Here is a 24790-nt window from a genome sequence, read left to right on the forward strand (position 1 = left end):
CTTCTCAGTTCTAAAGCCTTTCTTTGGGAGTGGGGGACTGAACAAATGACTGCCTTCCCTATCCTCGCCTTTGTTCTAGGGTGGAAATCTAAAGGCAGAGCGTGCCTAGGAGCTCCAGTGGGGAGGTGTGTGTTTGGGTGTCTAAGGAGGGGGAGGGGAGCGTGAGCACTAGAGTCAGAAAGCACCATTCTTGAAAGCTGGAAATTGGTGTTTTTTTTTCTTCTGGCACCGTCAAAAAAGGTTTGGTTAGCAGTGAGCTGACTGGCCTCTGTTGTAAGCTCTGAGTGTAAAGCATCCAGAACACCTTTTGAAACAGGGTGTGAAGCTTTTGTCAAGATGCAGACACACACGCACATAAGCCCTACCAACAAACATACTACAAAATGGAGTGGACAGCTAAAAGGCACATCTTTTAAGATTTGTTTTCTGGGCTAGAGGATATGCTATAAATGAAGTGTATGTCGAAAAACAGCAACAAATAACGTCAACAAAAACTATCCTTGGGTGGTGCAGAGTTCCACATGTGACACAGAAAAATGAAATGAATATTAGTAAGGAGCCAGCTTAAATATTAAAAATAAGACAGAATTTTGTTTAAATGATCTGTGGGAGGAAATGACTGGAAACCGAAGTGGAGGCGCATAGCCACAGTGAGGCAATGGAGAACAAAGCCTTTTATGTGAGCCACATTATGCAAAAGGTCCCTATGTGTGAGCGGCAGGTACCAGCCCCATGTAAAAGCAGAACACTGTCACCCTGTCATTTTACTGTGGGCCGGTATGATATTTTTGGCAGTCAAAATAGATGGAACAAACAAAAGCCCTTTAAAATGCTTTTGATTTTATGCCCACAAAGAAGATTACAGCCTAGGTGACAAGAGCATTCCTTTAGCGGAACCTAGTGTCTTATTTTTAGTAGAAAACCTTATGGATTTGCAAATCATTTCCAGTCATCTCCCCCTTCCCCGTGCACACAGGACCTCCCCCATCGAGATGAGGTGAAAGTCCTGTTTTTCTTTCCTTAGGAAAGCGTTGTACTTGTGCCCGTGTCTGTGCATATAGATGCCGTCACATTGATTTCCTTGAAGTTTTTGTCTCATTCTCTCAGCTTAAGATCTGCATTCCTGATTTTGGTGTTATCAGACCACTGATTTCTTATTTGATACATGCTGTTTATCTGTGGGTTGCTTAATTTTATTCTTTCATATTTCTCAGTTGGCTGGAACCTTTATTTAATTTCCAAAGTTTTTTAACCTTGTAGGTGAGAAATTGAGCTACAACAAGACATCATGGCAGTTTATAAATTTAGCTTCCCTTTAAAAAAAAACCTTAATATTTTAGTGATATTTATTTGTGTATTCTTTGTTTCTCTCCTGTCTTAACTCCTCCCCGCCCCTCTAACCAAGCAAGCCCTTTCTTGCTGGTTGTTCTTGTCCTGTTTCCTGCCCCTACTTTTGTCTAGACTACCACAGGTGGAGCCAGAGTGTGCAGTGTGCAAGCATTTTGAATTTAGGATGTGTTCGCCCCATAGCAGCATGCTTGCTCTCTCTCTCTCTCTCTCTCTCTCTCTCTCTCTCTCACTTGTTTACAGCACCTTCTCAGGGAGGAGGGAGAAAGAATGTGCTGAGAGAGCCTGACCCAGTGAAACTGGCACAGCCATGACCTCATGCCAGTAGGTGATGCAGTCTCATTGAGGGAGCCGACATCCTCTCAATGGAAACCGAACTCCAGCAGCACACCCGCCCATCTCAGGCCAGCAGCCCCACTCTTCCCACAGTGGCCTCTGCCAACACTGCTCTGCTAAGGTTAAAGGCATAGTTTTCTCTTTATGTATTTCTTTTCAGGGGTCTTGGATTTGGCCAGAAACACACAGCCAGACAGGAGACTTGGCACAGAATGTTCTAGGCCTGAAGGAACAATTTCAACCCCCTCCCCCTGCATCCCCTGTTTTAAACCACTTTACCCATTTTCTAAATGTCAGACTGAAGAAAGGAAAACAATTGCTTGTTTGGTAGGTTTTTAAATATTTCCTTAGGACACACATATATTTGTTGAATTTTACTGACTGTTAGATGGCAGAAAAGATTACACTGTTGCACTTTGGCATTGAAAATCAGTAGGTATTACATTTGCTTAGATGTAGAAATGACATCAGATATACCCACCCCCCCTGTGATTCATTACTGTCCCTGTGAGGCAGAGCATAGGAAACTGACTTCTATGTGGGGGGTGGGTAGGAGGGAGGAGCTTAGGGTGATTCTTACTGTTAAATACTTGTCAATGCTCAACTGATTAAAATAACCAGAGATAAAGAAAACACTCTCCAATCAGTATTAGCCCTTAAGGCTAGAACTTAGGTAAGTCACTAATTTAAGGAGGCATTTTGGAAGATTTGTTGACTCTTGTGTCGGATCCCCATGAGTTACAGATGTTACTAAGCTCTGGCACTCTTATGACACTATCTGAGTTATAAGAGTGAGTTCTTATCAATTTCCGATATTCTCAGAGAATGATGAGCTCTTGCAAGCACCAAAAGCAACTATGGGGCTGCTAAGGAAGATGGGATCTACAAAGGGCTGAAACCAAAGGAGAGGGTCTGTGGGAAAGTCTGGTCGGTGGTAGCTTAGAGGGGAAGAGGGATACAAGGAATTCTCAGGCACCAAGTGTTTGTCCCTGTGAGGGTGCAGATGAGATCTTGTGGACGTGGGTGGAGGTGGAAGAAATCTGTTTTGCTTTTTACCTCAGTGCAATGCTGTGTCCCCTCTCCTCCCACATCATTACATTGAGCTGAAGGCTGTGGGTACTTTATGGGATACTTATTGAAAGCAGGTCTGTGCTGAATTAAAAAGTTTAAAACAATGTGAGCACAATCAGTTGACTTTATGGGAAACATTTTGAGTCTAACCTTTGAGCTTTGAACTTTGATCATTCCTCTCCAAGAGATGAAATTTCCTATTTCTGCTAACATGTTCAGCTGTGATATATTTTATTTACATGTTTTAGGGGAGTTGTTTGGCAACTGGAACAGAAGAAAGAACAGACTCTCTTTCAGTCTGTTGTTAAGTTTATATTGTACACAGGGGAGGTTTTAAAAATATTTTTTGTTGTTGTTACAACATGTAACTAACATAAGGGACACATTTATATCTATCTATCTATCTATATATCTATCTATCTATCTATCTATCTACCTACCTACCTACCTACCTACCTACCTATCTATTGTCTGTCTGATTTTTGAGACTCTAAGATTTTCAGGGCAACCTAACCTTTAGCTTATTTATTTACTTCGAGACAGTGTGTCTCCATGTATCCTGACGTAGCATAAATGGCTTGAAATTCCCAATGGAAGCTCAGACTTACTTTGAGGTCTATTCTCCTTCCTCAGGGTCTTTCAAAGCTGGAATACAGGAGTGTTCTGTGATACCTAGCTAAACTCATTTGCTATTCTTCACATTTTTCTTTTACTGAAAATATATCCTAGTTATAGTTTGCCCTCCCTCTCCTACTTCCAATCTTCCCTCCACTCTGTGTCCATCCCATTTTTTTTCCCTCGTTGAAAAAGAACAGACTTCTAAGAGATAACAAATAAACACGGAAAATTAAAATATAATATGATAAAGCAAAACTATCATATCAGAGTTGGCCATGGCAACCCAATAGAAAGAGAAGAGTCCCAAGAGCAGGCTCAAGAATCAGAGACCACTTGGTCACACAGTCAGGAGTCCCATAAAGATACTAAGCTAATAGCTATAATGTGTATACAGGGGACCTGGGGCAGAGCTGTATAGGCCCTGTTATAGCTGCTTTGTTCTCTGTGTGTTCATAGGAGCCTTGTTTAGTTGATTCAGAGGGCCTCATAATCCTTGTGTCTGCCATCCCCTCTGGCTCTTACACTCTTTCTTCCTCTTCTTCCTTAGAATTCCATGAGCTCCTAGGGTAGGAATTTGATAGAAACCTCACATTTAGTCTCTCTCTCTCTCCCTCTCTGCCCCCCACCCCCTCACCCCACAGTTTAATGTCTGGCTGTGGGTGTCTCCATCTAGTCTCATTTGCTGCAGAAGGAAGCCCCTTTGATGATGACTGGATAAGGCACTGATCTATGAGTATAGCAAAATATCATTAGAAGTCATTTTACACACACACACACACACACACACACACACACACACACACACGCAGAGTGTTTGGTTTTACCATAGATCTCTATGCTATTTAGTCTCTGGTTCTTGGTTACAGAACCAGATTTAGGTATGCGTTTCCTCTTGTGACATGGGTCTTAAGTCAAATTAGATATTAGATAGCTTGGTTATCACTTATTTAACAGCTAATACTCACTTACAAATGGATCCATACCATATTTGTCTTTCTGGGTCTGAATTACATCACCCAGGATCACTGTTTTCTAGTCCATCCATTTGTCTGTAAATTTCATGAGGTCATTTTCTTAACATCTGAATAATATTCCATTGTATAAATAAATATAGCACATTTTTTTTTATCCATTCTTCTGTTGAGAGACATCTAGGTTGTTCCCAGTTTTTGGCTACTAGGAATAAAGCCACAATGAACATGGTTGAGCAAGTGACCTTGAGGTAGGATGGAGTGTCCTTTGGGTCTATGCCTAAGTATGCTATAGTTGGATATTCAGGTAGATCCATTTTCACCATTCTGAGGAACCACCATATTGGTTTCATTGGTTGTACAAGTGTGCACTCCCACCAGCAATGGAGGAGCATCCCCCTGTTTCACATCCCCACCAATATGACTTTTCCCTTGTGTTATTTATCTTAGCCATTCTGACAGGTATAAAATGGGTTCTCAAAGTCATTTTTAATTTTCATTTTCCTGATCTCTAAGTATGCTGAACATTTCTTTAAGTGTTTCTTAGCCATTTGTAAGCTCATTTACATATGAGTTTAAAGATGTGTAGTTGGACTTTTTCTAACCTTTTTTTCTCTTCTGTTTTCCTGCTTTCCTACCTCCCCTTCTTCCTCTCTTATTTCTTTCAAGTTTTAAATTAATTTAATTTATTTATTCACCTTAGATCCTAATATCAGCCCCCCTTCGTCCCAGTACCCTCTCATATAGATCCTCCTCCACTCTACCCTGTTCTTCTCCTTTGTGAAGGGAGACCCTCCCTCTGGTTGTCAACCTCTTGTCCCCATCAAGCCACCACAGGACTGGCTGCATCCTTTCCTACTGAGGATGACCATTTAGGGGAACAGGATCCACAGACAGGCAACAGACTCAGGGACAGCCTCTGTTCCAGTTGTGGGGGACCTGCATGAAGACCAACATGCTCATACCCTACATATACTACATATGTGAAGTGGGCCTAAGTTCACCCCATGCTGGCTCTTTGGTTGGTGGTTCAGGCTCAGGGAACACCGAAGGGTTAAGGTTATTTTATTCTGTCCATCTTCCTGTGGAGTCCCTGTCCTCTTTGGGTCCCTCAGTCATTCTCCCAGCTCTTCTATAAGACTCCCTGAGCTCTATCTAACATTTGGCTGTGGGGCTTTGCATCTTTTTTCCATTGGCTTCTGGGTGGAGCATCTCAGAGGACAGCTATGCTAGGCTCCTGTCTGCAAGCATAATGGAGTATCATTAATAGTGTCAAGGATTGGTTCTTGCCCATGGGATAGGACTCAATTTTAGGCAGTCGTTGATTGGCTATGCCCACTATCTCTACCCTATCTTTGTCTTTGCACTTATAGGCAAGACACATTTCAATTGAAGGTTTTGTGGATGGATTATTGTCCTTATCCCAACACTGGGAGTTCTGCCTGGCTAGAGGAAGTGATAACTTCTGGATCCATAACCCCCTCTGCTAGGAGTCTCAGCTAGAATTGCCTGTTTATATGCCCTGAGGGCTCCACCCACCCCAGGTCTCTGGCAGCCCTAGAGATCCCCCTCTCCTCCCATGCTGATTTTTACATCTTTCTCCCTAGATCTGAAAGCCCTTGCCACTTCACTCCTGTCCCCATTCCCTCTTCCACCCAATTCCCTCTTTCCATCAACCTCCAATAACTATTTTGTTTCCCCTTCTGGCTTCTTTGGGTCTGTTGACTCTAGCGTGATTGACCTGTACTTTAATTGGCTAATATCCACTTTTAAGTGAACAGACAACAAAAACATCGCTGACCATTGGAAAATGAAAATACAGCTGTTGTTTTGGATAAACATTATTTACCATTATGTTTCTATTTCTCTTTTAACATGCAGCTTTAATTGGATTCCTCCTCCTTAAGACTCCATCCCCGTTTTGGTCCTATCTTTGAACTTACTTTTTGTATCTCCTAGGCATAGTCTTGTACTTTTCTCTAATGCTTCCTCATGAAGCATCCTACCTCAGTGAGACATTCCAAATCAGAAAGACAAGTTGCTGCTTTGTGTGTCCCTATTGATTGTTACTCGAACTACTGCAATGTATGCAGAGTCACAGGATGATACCAGGGGCCTTTCTCAACTGCTCTCTATCTGACCTGGGAAAGGGACAGAGTCTTGCTCACTGAACCATGACCTCCATGGATCCACTTCTCTCAACTCTTCACCTCAAGTGTCTCTGCACTTGGATTCTTGTGAGCCCTGGAGATCTAAATTCTGGTCCTCATATTTAGACAGCAAACACATTACAAACTGAACAACCTCGTAGCCCTTAGGCACGTTATTTAATTGATAGTTACTCATGGCAATTATTTTCTCTTCACCTTTGTTTCTCCCTCCCTTCCGCCTTCCCTCCCTCCCTCCCTCCCTCCCTCCCTCCCTCCCTCCCTCCCTTCCTTCCTTCCTTCCTTCCTTCCTTCCTTCCTTCCTTCCTTCCTTGTTTCCTTCTTTTCTTCCCTCCCTCCCTTCCTCCCTCCCTCCCTCTCTCCTTCCCTTCCTCCCTTCCTCCCTCCCTCCCTCTCTCCTTCCCTTCCTCCCTTCCTCCTTTCCTTCTTTTCCTCCCTCCCTCCCTCCCTCCCTCCCTCCCTCCCTCCCTCCCTCCCTCCCTCCCTCTCTTCCTCCCTCCCTCCCTCTCTCCTTCCCTTCCTCCCTTCCTCCTTTCCTTCTTTTCCTCCCTCCCTCCCTCCCTCCCTCCCTCCCTCCCTCCCTCCCTCCCTCTCTTCCTCTTTCTTTCTTTCTTTCTTTCTTTCTTTCTTTCTTTCTTTCTTTCTTTCTTTCTTTCTGACACAGGGTTTCTCTGTGTAGCTCTGGATGTCCTAGAACTCACTCAGTAGACCAGGCTGGCCTCAAATCAACAGAGATACACTTACCTGTGCCTACAGAGTGCTGAGATTAAAAGCTTATGCCACCACTACCAGGCTTCATCACATTTTTTTAAATTATCTAAAAAATACTTTTCAGGCTACAGTGCTACATTTAGATGAATCATTTCTTCAAAGTGAAAAGTTTGGATGATCAAATGATTTTTAAAAATTATTTGATTCACCTGACACAAAGTGTAATGGTTGAGTTTTCCTTGTTGCTGCTTTTTGTTTTTACGCTCACTTGAACAATGGCTACTGGCAGTCTATTCTTATCATTAGATGGGTTAAATGGACCCACTGATATACACTAAATACACTGGATCAATCAATACATGCTAAACTAAGTTTAAATTAAGTAAAATATTTCCAATTTCATTTATCTATATAACATTATTTGTAGCTAATCTAGAATCTACCTGAAAATGACCATGAAGCACAATGCTTGAATATCCACAACTACATTTCATCCAGTAACTGTATAGATCTTTTAAGTTTAAAGAAGGCTTGTGAGTAAGTATACATATGGGTTTGTGGAGACAGAATACATTGTGTCAGCATGAAGCCTTTGCATTTCATTCTTAAAACTGAAGATGGTTAGGACACTGTATTGCCACAACAACTGTAACCATTTATTTTCTTACTGTAAATAGGTCTACGGTAAATTCACTGTAAATGCTATAGCACTGGTATGCTTTAATGGATTGGTAGGAGAAGGGGTCTCACATTGGATTGGAAAGAATGCTACAGCACCATTGTGAGGAGCACAAAAGCAGTTCTATAACGTTCAGATTTGAACGCTTACTACTAGATTTGTGTATCTTACCAGTTTTGAAGTTTTCCTACTAAATTTGTCTCTTACCTCTAAAAATAGTAACTTAGTTGTTTTCTTTGTACTCTCTTGAGCAGGATGAAATACTAATACTTTGAAGCCTACTTTTGAGTGGATAAGCAACTTCTCATTTGTGAAATAGGGAGAAAGTGGCTTTAGGATTGAATTAGAAATTCCCTGTGTTTTGAAATGCCATGGGGCATAGCAATGAACAGTTCTGATCCCCTTATCCACCACACATACTTCTCATTGTTTGAACAAAATTATCAATCTTCCTCATATAGTTCCTTTATTTTAGTATCTGTAACAACTTATTAGCCCATTAACTTTACCTATTTTATGTTTTACAAAGGACTAAAATGGGAGCAGTGGTATGTGAATGTATGATTATTTTCAAAGACATATACACACACATGTCCACATACATGCACACATGCACGTGTGTACACATAGTTTCTTATATTTGAGATCAACTGTTAATTAGTCAGTTGGATTTTTGTTTAATTAAAAACATGCTACAAAGTTCCACATGAGAAGTTTAGTATTCAGTGCAATTTATATGAAAAGTAAGAAGCATTTTTTAAAGCAAAGCACAGCACAGCATGTGAATTTAAAGGTACATTGGTTCCCCACATCTATAGCCCTCTGTCTGTAATTTAACCAGTGGCAGATAACACACACACACACACACACACACACACACATATATATGTATATATTAAGATTTATTTGTTTATTTTATGTATATGAGTACACTGTAGCTGGTGTCTTCAGACACACCAGAAGAGGGCATCAGATCCCATTACAGATAGTTGTAAGCCACCATGTGGTTGCTGGGAATTGAACTCTGAAGAGGAGTCAGTGCTCTTAACTGCTGAGCCATATCTCCAGCCCCCGATTAAAAATATTTTTTTAAAAAGTCCTGAATATAATACAGGTTTCCCCATGTCATTCTCTGGAAAATACAATGTAACAAATATGTATACAGCATTTACATGGTCTTCAGTGTTGGAAATAATCTAGAAATGATTTCATGTGTAGGGGGGAATGTATCCTATGTGTTTGACAAACTTTACAACAGTGGGATCTGGACTCCATTGCTCTAAGCAGAAAGCTGTAAGATATAGTTGTCCTCATATCTGGCAGAGACTGGTTCCAAGGATGAAGCTAAAGTTTGTGCTCAGAGGCAAAGGGTTGATGGAGCTCGTCTCAATTAAAACAACTTGTTATTTGAACTTACCTCTTGAAAGCTTTTTCCTGGACAGTGCACTTGACTATTCCCTTAAATAGCAGGAGTGAGGATGGAAGGGACTTCAGAAATTTTGCTGCACAGAAAACATAAGTACTAAAGCTACTAAAAGACAATTCAGTCTCTAGTGAAACAACGCTGCCACTCTGACTTGGCTATGACTGTTTAAATGAGCTGGGGACATTGCAACTCAGGCTGAGGTTGGCTTCCTTCATAAAGTGTATGCAGAGTGTCCCAGTATAGGATGGAGTGGTTGTGGGTGAAACATTGCAACTCAGGCTGAGGTTGGCTTCATTCATAAAGTGTATGCAGAGTGTCCCAGTATAGGATGGAGTGGTTGTGGGTGAAACATTGTAACTCAGGCTGAAGTTGGCTTTATTCATAAAGTGTCCCAGAGCAGGGTTTGTTACTCATGCTGTCCATTTTTCCTTTTGAGTGGGAATACATGAAATGTGTGTGGTTGGTACTCAAATTGAAAGCTTCAAAAACTTTGTACAGTCCTCTACATTCTGATTTCAGACTCTTGTGGATTTTACAGGGACCATCATGGGAATTTATAAGAGCCTATAGCTCTTTATTTTTTTTAATACAAGTCATTAAAATGAGTAACCTGTTTTGAAATACAATCTTCACCTTGATCTTCCTAATATATTCGTATTTTAAACAGCACTGCTGCATTTTGTAACCATGAGAACTTACTGGCTTTAACGGATTGTGTACTTACATGCCTGGAAATATTATGTCCGTAATATTTTAAATTGTTCAGACTAGGCCAGGGATGCAGTTCAGTTGGTAAAGTGCTTGCAGGAAGCCCCAAGTTAGAGTTCCAGTGTGGCTCTACAACTCGTGGTAGAGCAGATCCGTTATCCTCACACTCTGCAGATGAAAACAGGAGGATCAGAGGATCAAGTCAACTTTTACAACAGAGCAGGTTGAGGCTACATGAGACCCTGTTTTTTAAAAAAAATGTATCACTTAAATTAGAAGTAAAAAATCGTATATTCCTAAAGCTATTCTTTTGTGCCCTAAAGGGGCATCGGCTGTCAAGATTTTACTAACTATATATGAATCTAAAGGTATTCGACAGAGAAAGATGGATCTGTAAGCTGAGGCAGGCAGCCAATGAGTGACTTTCCTAAGGTAGTTAATTTGGAACTAGGTATGAGACTGTGTAATTTCTGCCCAGACTCACTGTTTTTAAGGGGTGCCATGGAAGACACATGCCACTCTGGCTCTGTGTCCCCAGGCCTACTTATGTTTCTGTTTTCTGAGCTAAGGGTGGAGTAAGGTGGCAGTTGTACCTGCCCAGTCTTGTGACTCAGTTGACTGTCAAATGGATATAAAAGTAGGAGGGACTCGGAATTTTAGGGCCATTCCAACTAGATGTGTGCCAGCTTCTCCTGTGAAAGCCCAGAGACTAAATCTGATCCAGGAAACAGAGGCTCCTGCCCCAGGGCCATTCCTGTGGCTTGGATCTCAGGATAGAAGCTTAGACTCTGGGGAGGAATGCCCAGACTCAGGGGACCTGGATAGCCAAGGAGTTTAAATCACCTTGAACTATCTTCACCGCGGTCTTCAGGTTCACCGGGGTTGTGTTTAAACTTGGTCCTATGTACAAAGAGAGTCCAACCAAAATAGCCAGGTTGAACTTTTTTCCTGATATGCAGCACCATAAATGTGTTTTTTCAAAAATAGTTTTTGTGCTTCCCCGGCCTTGGCATTTTTAGTTAAAGGAAGTGAATGAGAAAGCCTGTAGGCCGCTGTCTGTGTCTAATTCCCACTTACCGTCCCACTCCTGCGTGCCTTCCTGTTTCTCTGCCTACATCCTTCTTGTGTTTTTGCTTCTTCTAAGGAAATAGCAAATTAAATGGGAATTAGGCATTGCCATGGTTACTGTGTTCAGTAGCACTACACCTGCACCCACGCTGCTTAGGCATTGTGGAGTCTTCAGTTGACAAATATTTGAAAGGCATGAAGTGCATCTTGGAGGAAAGAAATTAAGCAGAAAGAATGCTTAAATATTTAAAGAGAAACATACTCTCTGCTGCTGAAGACCGAAACGCTAGCCCTCTCTGGGGAGTGAAGGGATTCGAATGTCTATTACAGAGTACCAAGTAGGGTGTCCTGATCCTCTTGAGGAACATATTTGACCATCAGAGTGGGAGTGCCTGTTTTATCACTGAGAGGACAGGATTTTACGTGTACACAGATGGCAAATTCTGAGCATGTTTTCCTCAGAAGTTGTCTTTATTGGAAGCCATTTACAGGGGAACCATCTTAACTGCCACGAGCAGGCAAAGCTGAGAGAGAAAGTGAAACTTATTCTCTGCCCTTCCACTCAGATTCAATTTGATAGTCTGAGGTGAAAACTTTATCTTTAAACAGCTAAGATTGAGTACATTTCAGTAAAGGAGGTACTTATATGAAGAGGAAGGCCCACTCACTGTTCCTTTGCCACTTGACTGAAAAGCTGGTGTGGCCTCAATATTTCTTACCTCACATGCAATTATTCATCAGTGTACTCATTTACTAAATGAGGGTTTCAGATCCTAAAGGTAGAGCAGGGACTTTTCTGAGTGTGAAGAATTTCAGGAGAAGCCATTCAAATTCCTGCCCTCAAACAGCCAATGTTTTATCAGGAAGACCCAAAGTTAGCAAATAAAACAAAAATGAATGCCCAGAGACAAAGATATATATATATATATATATATATATATATATATATATATATATATATATATCTCAAGAGCTTGGTTTCAGTGGGATGCACTGCCTTTGTTTGCAAGATTAATAAACACCAAGCTATGGAAGTGGGTGAGTGTTCAAACAGAGGGAGTAACATCAACACAGGCAGAAGCCTGGCATAGCTGAGAACCATACAGAAGAAAAATAATAGGAGTCTGATGAACCTGGTATCTAATGAAACAGCAAAGTGAAGTAGAAGGCAGATGCCAAACCTCCTGAGTAGCCTAGACCACAGTTTGACTTGTATTTAACTTGCAGCAATCACATTTTTGAGGTTGTAAAAGATTATTTTTGAAAATCCTTCACAGCGTTCAGAGATTTAATTATATCTTCTAAATCCCTGTAGCAAGATTTGTATCTTATTCACTAATATGTTAAATCACAAGAGAGGAATAAAATTTCAAAACTCAGAAACCAATGGTGAAGCTTGGAGTAGTAACTTATCTAACGTAATATTTTAAATGAATACAATATACATTACATTCTTCTTTTGTTAGAGAATTATTTGCAAACCTAACTTAACCTAGTTAGAGCCTCTTTCTGTACCCTCACTAAGTTCTTCAAAGCCTTTAAATGGAGCAGTTCAATTCCATATTAGAGAGAAATAGATAAAAACCGATTCTATTCTCAACATAAAGTTCATCGTTGAGTGCCCTTCCATAGCACCTTTGGTTATAAACAGTCATGTGCCAGAGAACAAGCTACAGGGCATGGAAGTCTGCAACTAACTGGGAAATACAGTTGGCTTAAAGGTGGTGGCAAAAATGTCCTGACAACCTAGATGAGCAAGCTTCATCCATGATGACCTTGGATCATCTCTGCAATTAATAGTCATTATACGTTCTATACACATACAACCCTACCTCCCCCCCCCACACACAAACACACACACTCACACACACACACACACACACACTCCTTACACTAAAGCATCTGGACACTTTTTGGTTATTTGCACTCTTGATGCAATGCTCTTTTGAATGTAACATTAAACAAATGTACTAGATACTTGGTTCTTACACTTTTGCCATCACTTGAAGCTGTTTTATTTCTCCCAATGTATCCTTATTAGGAAATAAACTATTCTATCAATTTTCCTTTGTATAATTATATCTACCAAAACATTTCCAAAACACAGATAAAACTTTGAGCGATGGCCATAGGCATGGTCAGATCCGATTTGAAACAGACATGGCATTGCCCAGGGACATGAGACTGTGCCCATAGTGTTGCAGCAAAATGTACAAAGTCAGTCAGATATGAGAAGGAAGGGCTTCCAAGTATGATTAGTCATAACGAAAAGATGATGCCACTGTATCTTATCAAAGAAAATTCAATTTCAGTTAAATCAGTGTATTTTTTTACTTTTGACAATGAAATATAAAACTACTCTTCATTTTTCTTTGATCTTCTATCCTGGACTTCCATTATTTTAAATCTTACTTTACGAAATAAATTACTTCAGTGCGAAGCCATTATTTATAATCATCAGGATCTCTTAGCTGCAGTTATTCAAATGTTGGCATAGTAATAACAAATGGACAAATGATTCAGCTGCATATTAAATTTTGAATAGCATTCTTAGAATCTCACTCACCAATAGGCTGTTCAGTTGAGCTATCTATTGAGCAATCAGTAAACATCAAATAGAAACATTATGGAGAAGGCCTGGCAAAGGAACTTAGGACGACACAAGAAAATAATGAACTTCCATTTAACAGTTGTGTTTGTGTCAGAGAATATTAAACGCACAAAGCATCCCCCTGTTGATACTAATAATATAGAAAGAAAGATGAGTGTCAAGAATATGACTGCCCTCTCTGAAAGACCCAACAAGCAGCTGAAAGAGTCAGATGCAGTTATTTGCACTCAACCAATGGACAGAAGCAGCTGACACCTGTTGATGAATTAGGGAAGGCTGAAAGAAGCTGAGGAGAAGGGCAATTCTGTAGCAGGACCAGCAGTTGTAATTGATCTGGACTCCCAAGATCTCTCCAACACTGGACCACCAACCAGGTAGCATACACCAGCTGATACGAGGCTCCCAACACACCTACAGTAGAGGACTGCCAGGCCTGTGATCATTCAACAGATTGGAGGCCCCAGGGAGTTTAGAGGTCAGGTGGGGTGGGAGTTGGGGACATCCACATGGAGATGAGATGGGGCGGGGAGGAGGTGTGGGATGTGGAGCAGTCGGGGTTGGATGGGGAGGGGCAGGAATGGAAATATGGAGTGGGAAAATTGACAAATAAAGTTAAATTAAAAAAGAATATTCCAAATGATGATATAAAGTAAGAAGTATGAAAATTCATACATGAAATTCATCACCACGTGCATGAGTGAAAGGCTTCAGAAGGGAAGTAGCTTGTGGCCTGAGACCCAAAGAAGCTAGACTTGGAAAAGAAACCAGGTAGGACAATATTGAAAGCAAATGTGCTCAGGTAACAGTGAGCAAAGCACACTAGGTCTAATGTTGTTTTGGGGCAGGGAGCCAAGGCTGTGAGGTCTGTAGCCTTACAGAGTGACTAAGAAGCTCTGATTTTCATGACAAAGTCATCAGAGTTGGTGACCCACAGAATGAGATGAAGAGAGTGGTGCCATGATATATTGGAATCAGCAAGAGAAACAGTGGCATATCTAGAATTTCTATAGCAGTGGTTCTCAACCTTCCTAATGCTGTGTCCCTTTCATAATATTATTTTGTTTGCTACATCATAACTGCAATTTTGCTACTGTCATGAATTATAATATAAATATTTTTGAAGATAGAGGTTTGCCAAAGGAGTTGTGACCCTCAGTTTAAAAGCCACTGTTCTATTATTATGTGATGTAGAGAAATAAACCCATTGAGAGTAGGGGATTAAGGGCTTTAGACAGGTTAGACATTTCCACAAGTAATTTTAAAAAGATCAAATGAAAGAGTACAGGTGTGAGATGCTGGCAGAGATGGAAAAGATATACCTGGAGAAGTCACTGATTTGGAGCCATGTGGACATAAAGTCACTGAATAATATAGGCCCTTATTGAAGTTATATGATTTCTAAAAATCAGAAGCTATAAAAACAAATCAAAGATCAAAAAGGACTATGATTCATTTTTTCCTGATGTATAAGTTTTACCTTGTACTTTTGAAGAGTAACTTTCTTTTTAATTGTCTCATTGGAATTAATAGTGAGGTTACTTGATACTTCTAGAAACGAGTCAACTGTGAGACAAAGGCATGCTTCCATGGCTATTACCTGAAAGATCATGGTGTCAATTACTATGAATTGATGATGATTCTTAGACATAAGTAATGAAGGGATCAAGGCGTGTGCCAAGGTAGATGATAAAATTCATCTTTAGGGGAGTGGGGGAAAAAACAACAACAACAAAAATTCATCTTTAAAGTTTAGGGAGAATAGGAAAAAATAATGTAGTGAAAGAAAAAGGTAAATTACAGCATGCCTGCTATTCTACCTTCTTAGCATCTATATATGAGGTTGGCTGGCTTTCTCCGTTCTTATGGCTTAGAGTCAAAGAGAAGTATAAAGTATAATAACTCATATTTTTAACATAGTGAAACTTAGACAACATGTTGAGTGATGGCTGTAGGCATGGTCAGAATTGATTAGAATAAAAAACCTCATTGTCCATGGACAGCTACAGACTTGTGCCATAATACTGTACCAAAATACAAAGTAAGATTTTAGAAGGAAAGGTTTAAACACATTTAAGTCACAATGAAATGACAATGTCATTATGTTTCATCAAAGCAAATTCAGTTTGGATTTCTCATGGCTAAAATAAGTTGTGTGTGTGTATGTATGTGTGTGTGTGTGTGTGTGTGTGCGTGTGCGCGTGTGTGTGTGTGTGTGTGTGTGTGTGAGAGAGAGAGAGAGAGAGAGAGAGAGAGAGAGAGAGGACAAGGGTGCAGGGAGGGAGAGAGAGATCCGTTTACTGAATTTGTAAATAAATTTATAAATAGCACCTATATATTTAACCTTCATTTTTTCTATTGATTATTTCCAGTTTTAAAAAATAGGTTATATGCTCTGGGGCTCCTTCTTATATCACAAGACATTTCAAAAACATAAAAAAAAAGTCACCAGTTATTTTGGAATAAATTAAATAACCATGACCTTACTTCCTGTGATAAATAAGAAAAATGTAGTCTATCATGTATTAACTCCAGTGATTTTATTTAGCATTTTTCTGGACACAAAACTGGAAAAAACCCTTCAATAGCATTTTGCAAATGATTATCTACCTCTGAGGTTCTCAGACTTGAAGGAAAAGTAGCATGGCTCTATGGGGAAGTCCGCACCCATCACTAAGCCCAGAGCTTTGAGTCAGGCCTATGTGGAATGTATTTCTAGTCAGCAGAGAGCTATTAGATTTGGCAGAGCAGGGCTTGTCCATGCTGCTTCTAGACTTGTGTCAGAGTCTTCAAGATGGAGTGAAGACACAGCCTACATCATGACTCCTGGGAGTCAGATTTCTTATTATTTATCACCCTCACAAAATCTAAGTGTATATATATTGAAACACATGATATTTTTAACACAGAAACTGTATTTCATATTTATGATACCTATGTTATATAACTGCTCATATTTTAATCCAATAATAGAATTGAAAAAAAATTCTTTTGGAAAAGTCTAACAGTTTTTATAAGGATTTAATTTTAGAGTTTAAAAAATACTGGCCTCAGAAAGACAGATGTTATGCTATTTCACTTAGATGTAGAATATTAAAAGAATATCATTGAAATAGAATAGAGTTCTGGGGATGTAGCTCAGTTCGTGAAGTGCTTGCCTACAGTGCAAGCCAAGCTGCCCAGAGGAAGCAGAAACTAGCCAAGCTGCCCAGTAGAGGTTTAGACCAGAGTCACTTGGAAAGGACAATCTCCTATCTGCCGATCTGCCTGCAGGCTGTGCAGTGTGCTCCAAGTTTCTCAGCAGGAGTGGGCCTTGGTGATGCAGCTTCTGATCCTGTAAGTAACTCCTCATCATACTCCTGTAAGTAACCCCAGTAAAACAAATTAGCTTGGCAAGTTGGACTTTAGTGGTATCTGTACTTTGGCCTGATCTGAGTTTTCTGTCTGAGGTGAGTGGATGCATGTATTCTGTGTCCCTAGGCAAAGTTTTGTCATACAACAAATATCAATTTCTGACCTTTTTGGGTAGTTTTTTTATACCCCATGCAATAAGTGTTTGGTCATGATAAATTTAAAACAGTTCTATTACGATATGATTAGCACTTGAGATTGTAATAAGCAGATCAGAACCATTTTATAAAATGGTTCTATTTTAGATATTTTTCCTTGAATAATACAATAAGTTAACTTTCTAAATAGGTAATATGCCACCATGTGAAAGTATAATTTTTATGTTTGTATATGATATCTATACTAACATTTTATTCTCACTATTTTGCAATGACTCCTTTCTTACTGGCAAGAAAACTGGATGAAAAAAAAGTCCATAGTAAATATTTTAAATGAACTTACAAATAGTTTTAGAACAGTTTGTTTAGGAGAAAACCTTATTAGCAAACATTTTTCATCCTATAACAGAAAAAAGAAGTGGTGTCTTTTTTGAGTAGTAAAATTTGGAGGTATCAAGATTCTCTTATAAAAATATCCATTTTTTTATGGAATACACAGATTTGCCTTTGAAAAACATAGGAAGCTTGTAATTATCCTTGCGTTTTCTCTGAGACCTTAAGAAAGTCATTGGACTTTCTGGTCTTCCAGTTACCAATTTACAGTGTGAGGGAATAGGTTTTATTCCCTCCAAGACAGCTTCATATTCTGAGATGCACTGGAAAGGAAACACAGTAACTCATCACGTGTGTAAATCAGTTCACCCTGTTACTAGGCTTCTGCTCTGCCAAGCCTGTAGTGGTTAGAATGCTGGGTAAATACATTTTTTTTTTTTAATTAGGGAAAAACCAAATGTCACAGAGGATGACTAGGTCAAGGAGGAGCCTTTAAGAGGAAACATATCCATTCATTGAGACTGTCTACTTTGTATTCTGCATTTCTTATTAAAAATCAATGATAGACCCCTTCCTGTAACTTGCCATATTAGCAATATAAAGAACAAAATTAGACTGTGCCTTTTCCATCCAGGAGCTGATTTACCAGCGATGAAGGCAGATACCTCACACTCTATTGGTAACCAACAGGCTGTGAGGAGATACCTCATCACTACTAGCTTACTTGATTAAAAGTACTTGAAACACCATTTTGGAGGTAGAGGCTAAAAGGTCAGAAGGTTAGGGGTTAGCTCATCCTCAACTACATGACAAGTTCAAGGCTAGTCTGTCACATATGAGACCCTGTCTAATAAAAAAGAAACAAAGTAGAATAGCCAAAAACCACTGGAGAAAGAAATGTCCATATGATAATGTTTAGCTAAAGAAGAGTCACATCATGATATGGTTATGTGTTAAAATGACCATTTGTGGTCACTATGTGTTAAAATATGGTTTTTAACATGTAGCTGTGCTTAAGGATATAAGTAATGAAAGCTATTGGAAAAAACACAAGGTTGCAGTTAGGCTTTGGGAAGAGACTCAACCCTAGAGCTTTTATCAATTGTCATTGCCCTTTGGGGAGTTGGTGTGTTGCTAAAATAAAATATCTACAGGTAATAAGTGAAATCTCTGTACTCACTTTCTGTATGGTCACATTTTATTTAATCATGTAGAAAGTCTTAAAACAATCCATCAGAATTACTATGAAGCAAACATTTCTTGGGGACTCTTTGGGGTTCTTGTTGCCTGCAGGTGATATACAAAAGTGCTTTGAAACCTTCTGAGGGTGCTTTTACTTGCTATGCCCTTGGAGGAGATGATGCTTTGGGAAAGGAGGCACGGCTGAAGGAGTTATTGTACTGCCGGTTCACAGTGGAGGGCAGCTGTTTGCAGTTATAATTAACATGTAAATTATCGAGAGGGCATAATGAGAGCTATTTCTTTCAAACAATATCAGTGCAATCAGAGCGAGAAAAGAGTTCAGGAAGGTTCCCGACTATGGACAAGACACAAATGGTGAAGTGACAAGCTGCGAGGGAAGTGACTTATAAGGAACTGAGTGGACACAACCCGTGGGTTGTCTGGGATTTGAGGAAGCTGGCAAGCTGAATTAATCGAGAGACAGACCTCCGATTCTGCTGGGCCTGGGTCCAAATTACAGGATAACTGTGCAGGGAACCCATGCACACACACCGTCACTGCCTCATCACAGTAGATGGGCTCTGAATTGGAGGACTACAGGGCTACTAGCACGGGTTGTCTTTCAATCCATGTGGCTTTATGAATCGAAACAGATGGCTTTTCGTGGAAGCTACCCTAAGACAGAATAGTGAGATTATAAACATAGCCAGGGGTTTTATATTAGCCACAATGAGAAAACCCATGAAATCTTTCAAGCTTAAGGATTTTCATCAATCGATTAGTTTCTGTTATATTTGTGCTCAAATTTGAGTGCTTTGTAAAGATTTAACTGTCCTAATCAATGCTGCACATAACCCAAACTGGAGTATATATTATTTTGGCTGTATACATTACGTCTTGATATTTAATGTCAGTCAGACAGTGGTTCTGAAATGGTAGAATGAAATGTCAGTGGAAAGGAACTGTAAAACATTGCTTTAGAACAGTGTTTTGTGTGTGTGAGAGAGAGACACAAACTATTCAATTGAAGAAAGTAGAAAACCTTTAACCTCAAATTCTCCAGGGCATGGGATGATTTATTTAGGTTGCTATGAAATACCTATCTATCTATGGTTTTGTCTTTTGTATGATGGTAACATCCTTGAGGTTGTTCAAATGGTTAAGGATTGAGACTCAGTTCATTAACTGAGTGAATATGAGAAGGCTTGGTATGTGTCCTCTCACAGTGGTGGACCATTTCTACCATTACAGTGTTGATAAGCATCTGTATTTTGCCTTTGTCCTCTCCACCCCCAGCTAGGGCTTCTTCCCTGAAAGTCAGGCTCATATACTCAAGTACCTGCCAGGTGCCTTCATGCCTGCCCCGAGACAGCAGAAAGGCACCATGCTCATAGGAGGAAACTCATTTCAACAGCCACTAGGCTCCACCCTTCTTTCAGATCCCTTCTTATGTCATGCAAGTGTTCCAAATAAGAAACCAAAAGTTATCACAGACTTCTAAATATATATGTCCTAAATATATATCTTTCCATCTTTACTCTTGCTGAAGTTTTTCTGGACCTTTCATCTGAAAAATTCAATATTTGATTTCCATGCCTCCAGTCTTTTCCCATTAAAGTTAACCCTTGTATGAGCCAGTGCTCTTTAGAAACTGCATTTCTAACCACAGCTCTCCTCTTAAAAATCCTCCCTTCAATATCTTATTAATATAGCTTATTAAATTTAGCCGCACAAGTCTGAAAGCATGCTATCTTCTCAGGCTTATTTTCAGCCACTCCCTGCCTGTATTTTTGGCCTCAGAAGCACCAAACAACTGGAGTCTCCAGACACCACTTGCTTTGCTCCTTCTTTCTCCAGTGAGTCCCTACCCCCACCCTATGACTAACTGCTTTCATCTTTCAAAACCTGCTTTTATATTTGCATGTCGCTGAATATTTATACTTCTTGCAGGAAGGAACTATCATATTCATTTTTGTAAATCCAGTTTCTAGCGGAGTGTCTGGCATATTCTGTGCAATAAAGTGATATTTTTGAACTGAACAGCGAAGTTGGTTCATGGTCCTATTTAGCTTTTGCTGGTGGGTTCTTTGGTTAAGTTTGTACTTGCTTTGTATCTTATAGGGAGCTAGTTGTAGTCCAGTCATCCAGTGCAACAAGTATGTTTTTACATCACATTTCTTGACCTACTTGTCCAGTGTCTTCATTATTCACTCTTAGGCTAGCTGTCTCGTCATCACACCCAAACCTTGGGAAACTATCTCTCACCCCAATTCTTTACCCTAACCCTAAATTATTGTGGTATTTTAAGGTCAGACAACATGTACTGAGCTTCAATAAAACATGAAAACCACCATATTTTCTAAAATATTTCTATACTCATAACAGAAAAAATGCTAATATAGGGAGCTAGGCTAAAATTCCTCTAAGAAAAGATCATGGTCTGTGGTTGTGTACGTTTTGTCATCATTTTTGTTCTGCAATGGTTATTATTACCTTAGCATTATATAGAAAAATGACAGGATTCCTTTGTGTTTGTTCATGTGTCTCCCCTCCTTTCCTGGGAGAACCCTTTCTGTTTTCATTTTCAGTTCTGAGTATAGTTTACTATAAAAATTTATTTCATACACCAGGTAAGTATTTTGCATGTTAAAGTGATGCTAGCATTTCATAAAATCCAAAGAAATGTGGTATGTTTAAAATCTGTTGCCTTGCTTAACCTAATGAACATAAGTGGCCAAATAAATCAACAGTTAATAGTACATGGAAAATTATACAGGTTTTCTTCAAACTACTTCAGATAAGTAGAACCTTGAACTTTGTCTTTGTAGGAAATGAGAATTTGGAATTTATGTCTCTCTTGAACAGTATTTTTGATCTTTTCCCAAGGACTAATTCCATTAGTGTCAGTGAATGGAAATTAATAATTTATGACTAAACCTTACATGGGTGAGCATGTTATAATGCTAATTAGTGCCTTGTAATCAAAGATCTTGTGTGACAAGTACATGTGACTGACTCGCAAGTCAATTGTAAACACATTCCAATCGAATACACCAGTTCACTAGCATTTATGGGAGTCTGAGATATTGGAATACATTTTTAATTCAATTCAGGTTGATCCTTGACTCATGATCTGAAAAAATTCTTATAGTTAGTTAGAGGGAAAATTAAAATCAAAATATAATCCAAATATCAATGTAGTAATGACTGTAGAGTATGTGAGTCATTTTGCTAGAATTCAATTATAATGAATTATTTTAAAATTGAGTCATCATTGAGATTTAGTTTGCTTTTCAACAAAATGTGATTTGAGAAAGCATGAAAGACACTTGAATTAAAAGCTTTTGGTTGAGCCTGGTGTGATAGTGCATACCTTTAATCCCAACACTCAGGAGGTAGAGGCAGGTAGATCTCTGAGAATCTGAGGCCAGTCTGATCTAGAAAGCAAGTTTCAGGACATCCAGAGATACATAGAGAAAACTTGTCTATTAAAAATATAATAATAATAAAAGATTTGGTCATGAAACATTATTAAAAACTTTACTTAATTATTTTAAGATAATTAATATTATTTAAAAATATCTAAAAGTTTTAAAAATAATATTAAACTTTGCCACATTAAAAAAAGTATATTTCCAAGTGCAAAGCTGATGGATATAGCCATATATACCAAAGTGGAAAAAGCTCTTCCTTTTTGTTTAAATGCTACATTGTTCTCCACTGATTCTCTAATCAATAGATTTTCCCTGTTTAGTTTAAGGTTCCTGGAAATAAACATTTCCTGATAGTGTGCATTTTGGTTTAGAACCTCCTGTGGGGAAGTTCAGGCTCCAATACCTCATTACACATAAGAGCGTGGTGACCCTTCAAAATGCTCCCAGACTTAAGCACTTAAAAAATTGCCCAATGTGATATTGCTAATGGGACTTAGAGAAATTAAAATTACTGTTCCATGCCCTTAACAGAAGGGTATTTCAGGAGAGGCGTGGCCTTCTCAGCTGAGATGATGAGAGTGAGTGATACACACACCCAAATCTACACCATGCTGATGGCTAGGGATAGACTCACGGTGTAGTCTCAGTGTTTGGGTTTTCTGAGAACCCTAAAGTGAGAGTTGAGTTTTCCAGCAGAGATTACAATGTATTTAAAACTCACAGACAAATACATGAGTGGAGGTAAGACAGACGTTTTGGTATTCTTGCTTCTTACAAGAAAGGAAAATTACCCAAAGCATTCAGAACCCAAGATCCTGCTGGCCACATAGATAATCTGACAAAAGAGTAAGATGTCACTTTTATGTAACATCTCATCTGCCATAGCTTATTAAATACCATCAAGAAAATCGTGTTCTACCAACAGGACTACACTCAAGAATAGCAATCAGAAGCATTGGCAAACCATTCAACCACCCACATCTTCCCAGAAAATTACTCATAATAGCAATTTGCATTGATGTATAAAGCAGCATGCTTTAATGATACGTGGGCTTAAACACAGCAGGCATACATCGCAGTTCCTTTATTTTTTTTCTGCAGACCATAAACTTACTACCATCTAAGTGAACCAAGAACTACATTTTCTTTTGACAGTGAAAGTCCATGTACCTGTTTTGTGACCATTAGAGAATGCCACTAAGAAAAATATTATTCCAGTTCATGATTTTATAAATCTGTTACATGTCCATAGTGTTTTTTTAGAAAAGGTAAAATTACTTTAAAAAACCTGTTACTTTAAATATAGTACTTACTGTCTATTACCCATAGTTTTATATATTGACTAATAAACATCAAATTTAGAAGAAAACCTCACTAATATTCTGGACTAATTAGTCAGAGGCATGCACTTTTTTAAATTAGCACTTTGACTATAGCTGTTTTTAGATGTTTTCCTTGGTTTGACCTGTGTTTAATATTTCATTGTGTATTTTACCCTTCTCACAGAAAGCTATAGCCAGCAATCTTACTTCTTTCTTTAAAAGCAGCTGTTAAATTATGTTTAAAATGATGGTTATTCAATGATAAAAATGAAGAGCTTTAAATTTTAAATAGTGGAAGGTTTTTACTGTAAGTCACTTCTTTGAGTAATGTAGAGATGAGTGAGGCAAGAAAAACTTTTATAACAATGACATATGCATCTAGATTCACATTATTAAATTAGACTGGGGGGAGAGTAGTCTCTAACTATCTTATCTCCCCTCCCAAATTTTAATAAGTATATTTTAGTTTTATCCTCCCTGTGTTTAACGCACTTTATTCTTCATTCTTTTTAATTACGTGTGTGTGCATGTGTGCACACATGCACATATGAGTGCAGGTGCCCATGGAGGCTGGAGCACATGATCCTTGCAGAGCCGGAGTGAGTGATAGGCAGCAGTGAGCTTCGTGAAGTGAGCAACATGAAGTGGATGCAGGAACCAAATGTGGGTTTTCTACAAGAGCAACCTGGATACTTAACCCAAGGCATCATTCCCCCAGCCCTTGTTGTTTTAAATAGACTGGACCCTCCAAATTCTGCAGCCACTGGCCCTCTAATGAGATTTAATTGCCTCAACAACAATTCAGTCCAGCAACAAAGAGCTAGTTGAGATATTAGGTTTCCAAGGCTACAAAGGTTAGACCATGGCAACCTATGGCAGGTTTTCTGCAGATAGTGTGTACTACTCTAGGGACCATTAGGCTGTCCAGGGCTCATAGGTCAATAGTTCGTTCCTCCGACAATGTTTCAGTTTGCCATCGCCCATGGTTTGCTCTCTATGAAGATAATGCTTTGGTAAATAATTCAAGGCAGGCAGTTCTTTCTCCAGAGTTAAGCTTTGCATAGGCGTGAGACTGACCCTGGAATTCAGCTCCATCCAACTGCTCACAAATGTTCTTACTTATAAAAAATATGGCTTTTTAGTGACTCACAAGCCTTCACATTTGATGATAAGAACAAAGCCATTTTCATAGAAAATACCAATGCCACCTGAAGTTTTGTAGCCTTGCCTTCTTAACCTCACTATTGTGATCATTTTTTAAAAAATCTTTTTTTGGGGGGGCGGGGGGCTCAGAATCCT

General features: G+C 39.2%; 1 protein-coding gene across 18 annotated transcripts in view; it reads left to right on the forward strand.

Annotated features, from left to right (window-relative positions):
• The window catches only part of Map2 (microtubule associated protein 2), a 278479-nt gene that overhangs the window by 917 nt on the left and 252772 nt on the right, over positions 1 to 24790 (forward strand). The window lies entirely within an intron of this gene.

This window comes from Mus caroli, unplaced genomic scaffold (assembly GCF_978045245.1).
Source record: "Mus caroli unplaced genomic scaffold, Mus_caroli_1 scaffold_1, whole genome shotgun sequence".
In the NCBI taxonomy this organism is placed as follows: domain Eukaryota; kingdom Metazoa; phylum Chordata; class Mammalia; order Rodentia; family Muridae; genus Mus; species Mus caroli.